We start from the raw sequence: 11,468 nt of genomic DNA, 5'->3' as shown, positions 1-11,468 counted from the left end.
AAGTATTTTCTCAGCAAGGCAACATTAACATGACGATTAGCAAAATGGATCATGATCCCGAGTGAGTTTGATATTGAGTATGTAGACAAAAAAGCTATCAAGGTGCAAGTCATTGTAGACCAACTAGCCGAGGCATCGCTTCAAGATGATTGTCCTTTACACATTGAGTTTCTCGATGCTGATATCCTAATGATCACCACAAAAACATGGCAATTATACTGATGGTTACTATACACAACATGGATCATGAGCAGGTATTCTATTCATCACACCACAAGGTCATATAATTCTGAAAGCATACAAATTAAGCTTTCCATGCACCAACAACATAGCAGAATATGAAGCTTTGGTTATAGGTATGAAAATGGCTATAGAATGAAACATTACACAACTCCAAGTCTTTGGAGACTCTCAGCTCGTCATCAATCAAATAAATGAAGATTATCAAACAAAGGATGATAAATTAATGCCTTACAAAAATGTGGTAGATGATTTCAAGAAGTATTTTGTCAAAATAACTTTTGAGAAAATTCCAAGGAATGGTAACAAAGTAGCAAATGCCATGGCAACACTTGCTTCTCTACTTCAAACACAAGAAAATCAAGATCATTATGAATACCTGGTGGAAGAGTTGTTTTACCCTGGTCATAATTGTCCTAATTCCAAAACTATCTGTCACCTTGTTGGACATGATTCCTCCCGCTATGGCCAAACTTATACGTACCTGAAAGATAACACCCTACCTCCCGATTTTTCAAAAAATCAAAATAGAAACTTTACTTGTCAATCCTCCCATTATACTCTTGTCACGAGTACCCTGTTTAAACAAGGTCTAGACAGTACTCTTTTACGATGTCTCGAACAAAAATAATTTGAGAAGGCCTTACATGAAGTCCATAATGACATTTGTGGCACTCATTCAAGTGGTCTTACCCTTTCGAAAAAACTCATACGCTTGGGCTATTATTGGCCAACTATGGAACGAGATTCTTTTCAGATAGCTAGAACATGCAAACAATGTCAGATCCATGGGAATTTGATTCATGCACCAGCACAAGAACTTCATGCTTTGGAAACATCTTGGCCTTTCTACCAGTGGGGTCTTGATCTAGTAGGAAAGATAAATCCTTCTTCATCCAATGGTCACAAATTCATCCTTGTAGCTACAAAATATTTCACAAAATGGATTGAGGTAGTACCTCTCACAAATATCATAGAAAAATAAATTGTTGCATTTATCTTGAACAACATCATTTGTTGCTATGGAATACCCATGACCATTATCACTGATAATGGGCGACCATTTAGGAATTAGGATGTCCAAGAACTATGTGAGAAATTCAAGATCCAACATAGATTTTCCACACTGTACTATCCACAAGGAAATGGGCAAGCAGAAGCATCAAACAAAACTATTTTGAAAATCCTCAAAAAGATAGTGAATGATGTTGGAAGAGATTGGCATATTCAATTGAACCCTGCTCTATGGGCCTACCGTACTAGTATCCGCACACCAATAGGTGCCACACTTTTCTCTCTTGTTTATGGATCAGAAGCAATACTGCCAATAGAAGTAGAGATACCTTCTCTATGAGTATCATTAAACGGTCTTGTCCTAGATGAAGAACAACGAGTATCTAGATTGTAGGAGTTAGAATTGATCCATGAACGAAGACAAAATGCCTTTGATCATTTAAAGATATATCAACAAAGAATGTGCCAAAGTTATAATCACAAGTTCAAACCATGAGCCTTTCAAATTGGGGAACTAGTACTAAAGGAAAATCCATGAAACTAGTCAGATCAAGAAAAGAAAGGGAAGTTTGAACCAAACTGGGTAGGTCTGTTTGTGGTCACAACAGTATTTGGGTTAGGAGCATATTAGCTATCAACACAGGATGGGGATCAGCTCGAGGAACCCATTAATTGCATGCATTTGAAGAAGTTTTATGTCTGACAAAGCAGAGAAAATAAAAAAATAGTGAAAAAGCAGAAAATCCAAAAATAGTGAAAAAGCATAAAACAAAAATAGTGAAATAGAAGAAAATCCAAAAACAATGAAAAAGCAAAAAATCCAAAAACACTGAAAAACAATAAAGTAATAAAAATCAAATCAAATATGAGAAAAAGTGCAATAAAAATAGATGTTGAAAACCTGGCAAATAGGCACTATTTGTCAGCTAGCTCTTCCATCTATTGGTTCATGCATCCTTCTGCTTGCATTCATTTCTGGCAGCATTGTTCATATCCATCATAAAGCCTTTGTACATATGCAAGCATCCCAGGTGATTTCTCGTCATGGTTTGGATCATTGTATATATCATAACAAGGTGTATTTCTAAGCTGGGGGAAAAAAATTTCATCGTTTTGAGCTTAATCAAACAAGTAGAACAATCATTAGGCAACACTTGTCAAGCAAAACACCGAGACACATCCAACGTTGAACATAAGATCGCATGGTCAACCATCAACTATCACATATCAATCTAAACATGACAAACACATATCAATGGATGATATATCTTGACTCATGTTTTTATTACTTTGACAATAATGGTTCAACTATTTTATCTTGATTTTCGCTATCATGATTTCTGAGTGACTCTAGGATGTCTTTGACTAGAGGAACAAGGAAGGAACATGATATTTTTATTGTCTATTGTCTGTAAATTAATCGTTAATATGTGCAAAGTTGTCTCAAGACATGATCATCAGAGTATCATGGAAGACATTTCGGACTTGCATATAGGAATGGTAAATACTGCCTGTTTTACGTAAGCAACACTCAAGTCATTTTGGTTCAATTATACCTTGATGATTGTGCTAACTTGCAATATCAAAAACCAAGAAAGTAGTGCTTAGGTCATCATGGTTCAATTATACCATTGATGTTTGCACTCACTTCCCACATTTTAAAGGCTCAGTGATGAAACAAAGAAATGACCACATGACCAGTCCAATCACCACATTGCATTTCATTCGCATTTGCATTTCATTCACATTTGCATTTGCATTTAGCTTGAATTTCATTCTTGCATGGGATCACAAAATATCATCTTATCCAAGGCCAAATATATCACATGAATCATCAATGTATCATCATAGGTGCATACACAATCAGAATGATGGATCCCCTCTCTACAGATATTGTCGACCCAAAGCGAATCTTATGCTACTCCCTCAAATATTCCAACATTAGCTATCTGAATCTTCCTGCAATAGGATATCAACAAAATGTCAGTTCTTTATCCAATCAATCTTATCAATTCTATCAATCAATCTCATCTGATCTATTCTATCATATCTTATACAAGATGTATCTTTCCTGGAACCAGACATTCTGATCAAGTCTTATACATGATATATCATTCCTGAAACTAGATTATTTGATCATCTTTGTCTTATACAGGAGGTGTCATTCCTGAAACTAGACTAAATCTTGATCTTATCAATATAATCAATCTTATCAATTCAATCAAGCTTTATCAATCATCACATCCAGAACCACATCATAGTGATCAAAGAACTCACACTTTCATCAATCAATTTCGCAATGATCCAAAAACTCCAAAGGTCAATTATCTCAATTGATCTCCTGAGGGGGCATCATTGTACCGCAATTTATCAATCAATGTCTAGGGCATCCTATCGAACCAATGTCACATCACCATCATCAAAAATGAGATTATTATTTGAACCAACACGTCATCACACATCGCTTCAAAGAGGAGTAAAATGTATACACCTAAAAATGGTTTGAAGATAATTAATTAAATACGCAGTTAATTAATTAATCTCCCTTCCCAATTAATTGAGTTCACAAGAAAATTTGATTAATTCCCTTATTCATCTATTAGTAAATATATCTACATGATTTATTTATATAGTTCATTTCATATCCCTTTTGATTAATTAATCTAAATTAATTAATCCTCCCCCCCATCTAAATCAATTCTTCTATTCCCTAATTAAAATTAATAAACTCAAGTTTGTTGAGATTAATTACCATTTTTCCAATTATTTGAATTTCTATATTTAAATGAGCACATGCCTCCTAACTTATAAGCACCTCCTAACCATCCCCTAACCTAACCCATTCCACCTAACCCTATCCTATCTTGCACATCCTAACCTCCTATTGTGCGGATATTCTCCCCTTGAGACACATGGCACTTTTGCCACATGTCTCATCCCTTAGACACTTGCCCTCTCATGAGCAAGGCTCCTTGACACTTGTCACCATAGAGATGACAAGTCTCCCTTCCTCCAACCTCTTCTCCAACTTTCTCAATCTTGGCCCTTGATATCTTCAAATCAGATCTAGATCGTTGATTCCTGCCACCTCAGCTTTGGCCTTGGAATTACTATAAATACCCCTCATTTTGGAGCAATAAGGATCCCTTGCATTTCATATTCTTAGCATCATTACTATAGGAAATTTGCATTTCAATTATCTAGTAATTAGCCTTTGGATTAATCATAGCATGTTAATCTAGTTTCTTAGATCTTGCATTTCATATGATTTGCATAATCAATCATGATCAAGTAGCTACTCAAATCTTGATTTGCCACTTTGGAGGTCATTTCTCTACTGAGAGCCAATCAATCTAACACCTTCAAGGTCCTCAAGAATAGAGGAAAATGGGACATTTCAAGGAAGGCTTATGGTTTGCATATTTAATTTAGTTTTCAATTAAGCTTTCCATTATGTTTTTATTGTCTCTTTATATGTGTATGTCTTTCCATATACCATATTTTTAGAATCACATATATGTGTATGCCTTTCCATATACCACATTTTTAGCATCATAGGAATAGATCAGGGTAGGAAAAGATAAAGAGTCTTAATCAAATCCCCTTTATTTTGCTAGCATACCATGTGTTATGTTATGCATTTTCTAATGTCCCCTTTGAGTCCCTCCCAAAAGAAATCTTGCTTGATTCTATATGATAAGTCTTCAATAATATAGATTTCCTACCTATTGAAAAAGCATGTACTTTTTTCAACACATTAAACTTAAGGATTAAGATCCTACATGAATACAACCTGTCCTTGTACCATAAATTTGTTTTCATGTAATTTATTCTTACACACTTGATGGAGTTTATCAATATGAATTTATGAATTCATGACCTTCTCCTAGTCCTCTCATGCCTCATTTACTCAATTTTCCTTCAATATGGAAATGATATACAATAGTTGCTCAAATTCCCTGGTAGCTATGTCATTTAGCTGATTGAATTCCCTAGTAGCTACCACAATTAGTTTATCAAATATCATAGTAGCTACATATTTTAGTTTCTCAAATATCCTAGTGATTAACTCATTACACTAGAAGGAATCCTTTTTCAAAAAAGTTGTAAGAGATAATGTTATGATGTCATAATTATTTACAAACCAATAGTAGTAACTAGTAAGCCTTAAAAAAAACCCCACAATTTCTTGAGTGTTTAGAGACTTTCCATTCTATCATAGTCTTGATATTTTGAGGGTCCACCTTGACTTACTCATGTGAAATAATATGACATATATACACTTCCTTGACTCTAAAAACACACTTGGATGGCTTATCATAAATTTGATGTTATTCAAGAATGACTAAAACCTTATCAACATATTGTGCATTTTATTCCAATTTTTTTTATATATGTTATTTTCAAAAATAACGTAAATATGGAGTTCATCAAACTCTAAAATGTCTATCGTGCATTTTTGAGGTTAAAGGTATCACCAAAAATTCACAGTGGCTCTCATGGGTTTTGAAAGATAATTTGTACATCCTCATCTCTAATTATGGTTTGATGATAACTAGAATGAAGATTAATTTTGGTATAATAAACAATACCATTAAATTTCTCTAATAAAACATTATTAAATTGAATAGGAATATTGTCTTCTATAGTGTACTTGTTGAGCCCTTTGTAATCAAGACACATATGCCAAGTATCAGATTTCTTATGCATCATTACCACTAGAAAGGAGTAAGCACTTTAACTATGCAAAAAAATGCCTACCTATAACATTTCTTGAAGCATCTTCTCAATCTCACTTCCTATACATAAAAATTCTTGCAAGGATTGATGTTGGGGGGTTGGATCCTTGGTGGTAGTTGAATGGAAAGATCATGATCTATTTTAGTAGGTAATTTGTAATTCCCTACCAAGGAAACCTATAATATATGAGAAAAATGCACAAAGAATACATGAAAATATTTTCTTTTTGAAGTAATTAAGTGTGAACATACATAACATATACAATAACAAAGATCGAACCTCTAGATTAGGTCAAATTATCTATAACTGACAACACACATGAGAAAGGATAAACACCTGAAACTTCACATAAACAAGTGTAAAGGTCTCATAAACCATAGAAAAAGGTCAAGGAGGTTCTTAGGGTCACACAAGACCATCTCCAAAGTCACAAGACTAGAGATGACAAGCAATACCAATTGTTAGGTCCTAAGTATCACAAATGGGCTATGGTTAAATCCTAATCACAAAAAAATACAAACACCATTAAAATTCCCTAAAAATATACTCAAGAAACCTTTGAGGGTTCCCTAACATCACTACCTTCACAACACATTCAAACTAGCTCAAATTGACACACTATCTCCAATAATCTTTCCCAAAGGAAATGGCTAAGCACAAGCCTCTAAACCTAAACAAAGTGTCCCAAAAGGAAACTAGCACACCATTAGGACACTATAATTGTGTTATAAGGTACATAACTCATGCAAGTGTCATGGACATGCACTTATGTCATAATACATACAAACACACATTGACATCCTTTGAGATGCACATCTGTCTAAACCAGAGAGCTTGGATGTAGACTTTGGACCCTTGGATACCCCAAACTATTTGGTAAAGTAAAAATACTCACTCAACACTCAAATTGAGAGAAATGGTAAAAAGGGTGAGAAAATGAGACAAGATGGTGCCATTGATTCACTAGATGACAACATGATATATCAATAATTGGGAGCATACAAGGTCATACTTTTTTGTCAATTCCAAAATTGGTCCATGTAAAGCTACACTAATCCATATCAATTATTTTTTAATATGCCATTCTCATTATGGAGTGTTAACTATACATATCATAAATTTTTACATTTCTTGTTTCAACATACATTTGGTTTAAAATGTTGTAAGAATGAAATAGAAATAAACAACATGTGTTGAGGATGATGGATGAGCTCCACAATGTCGATGTTGAACCAAGTCCACTAGTCCCAAACCATGGTTTGCAATGCCACCCAACCGTGTGGAACCCTTAGGTCCACACCACCATGTTCATGGAGATATTCATAAGGCCCAAACAATCATACAATATAAACAATGGATACAATAGTCTCACACACACCATACACAACACATCAAGACATACAAGAATCAAATATACTGGATAATACAAAGTCATGAATCCATTATGGGTCATGACTAAAATATACACAATATTTAGATATTAGAGACTAATAATTAGGAATGTGATTACATATCATGAATGGATGGCTCATGCAAAACTGAGTAGTCCTCTCATGAAGACAAGGAGACTCAATCATGCTAGATCAATGCCCCATAAATGGTCATGCTTTCCTAATACATCCTTAGTCTATAAAAGCACTCAAGGCATGCAAGGGGCATCCTCAATTATCTTATTAGTGTGTTATCCCCAATATTTTAATTATGTTTTCACTTGCATTTGTTAACTCTCTAATGGGTTACCCAATGATGAATTTGGGCCCTAACCCCCGTTGAGAGCCACTCCCCAAATCTAAACCTAATACCCACATCTTAGGCTCATGCTTGAACTCACTGCCATATATCATATAACATCAAAGTGTCTCAATTAAAAAATGTCATTTTATACATAAACAAGACATTCTTAATTGGTCACAATATCAAGAGAATGGATCCAATTTGATCCCATGCTAAAATTTACATATATAATATAATCACTCCACACTATAATATCAACTCTAAACATTCAAAATCCACTTTTGGACAAATCTCATTTTGGACTAAAAACCAGTCCAAGAGGTCATCCCCCATTGATGGACCTCCAAAATCTCAAAAATCCAAAATGCATGAATAAAAAATCTGAGAAAACCCATTGGTTCCCAACAACTCAAATCACAAAAATCCCTTCTTTTTCCATTACAACAAACCAATAAAAAATTGGTTAGAATTTTCCCATATAAACATACAAATTATACAAACACTTAAATGACAAATTCTAAATTGGAGAGATGTGTAAAAGAATTCAACAAATCATTTAAACAAACTATAAATAATATAAATGAGAAACAAAGGAGAAAAATGAATTCCTACCTCAAAACTTGATGAAAACTTCAAAATTGAAAGGCACACCAAACACACTGGAAGAGAAAGAGATTTCCAAATAGTCAATAGAATCCACCAATCCAAATATTTTGGGCCAACACCCATAAAAATCCACAAAGTTGATCTCCTAAAATCAACAATTCAAATTCAACATGTAGGTTTTTTTTTTTTGAGAGCACAAGAGTAAAAATGACTAATTCAAATTCAACATGTAGGATTTTTTTTTTTGAGAGAACAAGAGTAAAAATGACTAAGTGTTGGAAAAAGACTCTAATTATAAAATATAAACTCATTTTTTAGAATGAGAAAATAAAATAATATTGTATATGGTGAAAATGGATAACAATAATAACGATATTGAAAGGCTAAATGAATTCAACCACAAAACCCTAGCCTAACAATCAACAAAGATCCACCATAACATATGAAGATTACCTAAGACAATGCAAATCAAATGAAATCACAAAGATTATACCATCACATGTCCAATAGGGTTTTGATCTCCATTCTTCCTATCTCCATTGATCTTGCTTGATATATTTGCTCTCAGATTTTATGTGCACAAGAGCTCAACAAAGAACGGAATGTGGTTGCAAGTAGGATCGTAGTGTAGTTAATTGCATAAGAGATTATTAGAATGCATAGAATGATTAGGGTTTGATAATGAGGGAAGTGTCTCCTTATATAGAAGACACAATATGAAATGGAGGGATAAGATTGAGAGGTGTAAAAGGAGGTCGGCTATGATTAGAGGGTAGGTAAAAGAAATAATAAAATAATGAAAGGGGTAGGTAGTGTATGAATTAAGAGATAAATGACATGTGTCATGGGTAGAAAAGGTTAATGAATTAATTAAATAAATAAAGATTTATTTAATTAACAGAAGAAGTAGGATAATTAAATAAATAAGAATATTTATTTAATTTAGGAAAAGGATAATTTAAATAAATAAAAGTATTTATTTTTATGAGAAATAAGGCTAGAAGAGGATAAATGAATTAATTAAATAAATAAAGATTTATTTAATTAATAGAAGAATTAAGCTTAGATAATTAAATAAATAAAATATTTATTTAATTAGACATGACAATTTTAGGTGTCTACATTTTGCCCCTCTTTGAGACAATGCGGCTTGTCGCATTGTTTCAAAGAAGATAAGATGAACTGATACAGAGTTGCCCCAGGATGGGAATGATATGCCTGCTCGAGAGATTGGATGAAAATGTCTGGAAAGATCGCAGACAATCTCTCGATAAGAAAGAAAGGCTAGAATGGACTGACCGGATAAAGTGACAGAGTCACGGGATAATGAAGACTAACTCGGGAAACGAAGGCTAGGGGTAGTCTATAAGATAGACCACAGGGGAAAATACATCCTCATTGTCATCTACACATCCAAGAGAGCATATTGTAGAGTGAGAATAGAGCAGGAGCAGTCAGCAGCGATGGCTTTCACTCACAGATTCGACCGCGTTCGCCGATTTCAGAGGCCAGCAAAGGCAGGAGAGCCGGTAAGTACCGCCAAACCTCCTCGTACTTTGACGCATTTAATTTTTTTCATTAATGCATGTTGAATAGGGTCATAAATGCACTTAGACTAGGGTCCAAAAAGTGTCAAAAAATGTCCAGGCGCGTCTGCGTTGGTGCCAGGTGCGTCTGTGTTCGCTAGGCGCGTCTATGTTTGTGCCAGGCGCGTCTATGTCTGGACCCGCGTCTGCGTCAATTGCGGCCGCGTCTGTGCTGTTCAGGCGCGTTTGTGCCAAGAAGGCACATCTGTGTCAACCAGGTGCATCTATGCAGAGCATAGGCACGTCTGTGTCAAGTAGGTGCGTCTGTGTTTTTCAGGCGCGTCTATGCAGTCGTTGAGCGCGTTTATGTCATGTAAGCGCGTTTGCATTTGAAAAGCATGAATTTGCATCTTCTAGGTCAAATCGACAGTTCTGTGATGAACATATGCTGTCGATTGGATAAGCTGCTGAGAGGATACACTCAAGCAGGTCCTCTAGGAAGACTAGGATAGATCAAGGCACTTTGTGATGAACAGTGAGTACCAAGATAAAGTACTTTGTGATGAACAGGGAGTACTGAAATATGAGCAGCACTTTGTGATGAACAGGGAGTGCAAATGTGAGCAACACTTTGTGATGAACAGTGAGTGTCACACACGTAGTACTTTGTGATGAACAGGGAGTACTACTAGAATAAAAGCAACACTTTGTGATGAACAGTGAGTGTCACTAGAGTAGATAGCCAGATGCATTTAGATAAAGAGTAGCATTTTGTGATAAACAAGGAATGCCACGATGACTGACATGATTGATTTGTTTGACTGCAGGAGTATTTGCCGATGCTAGAGTCACGGGAGTGATTCCCATCGACGCAGAGGTTGTGACCTGAGTTGTCGCTCGAGGACATAGCTGCCATTGAGGAGATGGGTTTGAGACATGTGCTGTATGTGCTTGAGTTTCGGGCAAACATGGGTTTGCTGACTGTGCTGGCTGAGAGATGGCACTCTGAGACGTGCACGTTTCATTTGCCGATGGGTGAGATGACAGTCACCCTAGAGGATGTATACAGGATATTGCGGATACTGATCGATGGGGAGTTGATCCCATACGATCAAGATGGTGACAGAGAGGCCCTGAGACGGGTGTTCCAGGACCCAAGACTAGAGATGAGGGCAGGACACGTGGCATGGGATACCATGACAGCCATAGGGCTAGCATTGCCGGCAGTAATCAGAGGAGCTATCAGTGGGTTCCTATGTCCGGATAGGGCGACACGGGGTTTGGCTGTGGGCTGGGGAGGAGCACTGGAGACGCTGGTGATGCAACACACTAGATATGCCTGGGGACCATGTGTGCTGGCCCATTTGTATTATGAACTTCATCAGTTTGTTTATCATGGATCAGTGGGATTGGGTTGTGGAGTGACACTGCTACAGGTATGGGCCTACGAGCATCTGCCGGTTACCCGACCAATACACTTCAGGGGCAGAGGTCATGGACGCAGCTTTGTACATTTGTACGACATGATCACGTCACAGCCATGGATTGGCAGGCTAGAGCATTGGCGGTAGGTGATTGATGACATTGATGAGGTCATATGGCGACCAT

This window comes from Cryptomeria japonica, chromosome 10 (assembly GCF_030272615.1).
Source record: "Cryptomeria japonica chromosome 10, Sugi_1.0, whole genome shotgun sequence".
Classification (NCBI taxonomy): Eukaryota; Viridiplantae; Streptophyta; class Pinopsida; order Cupressales; family Cupressaceae; genus Cryptomeria; species Cryptomeria japonica.
The sequence above is the reverse complement of the archived record's forward strand: the minus strand, read 5'-3'. Positions refer to the sequence as shown.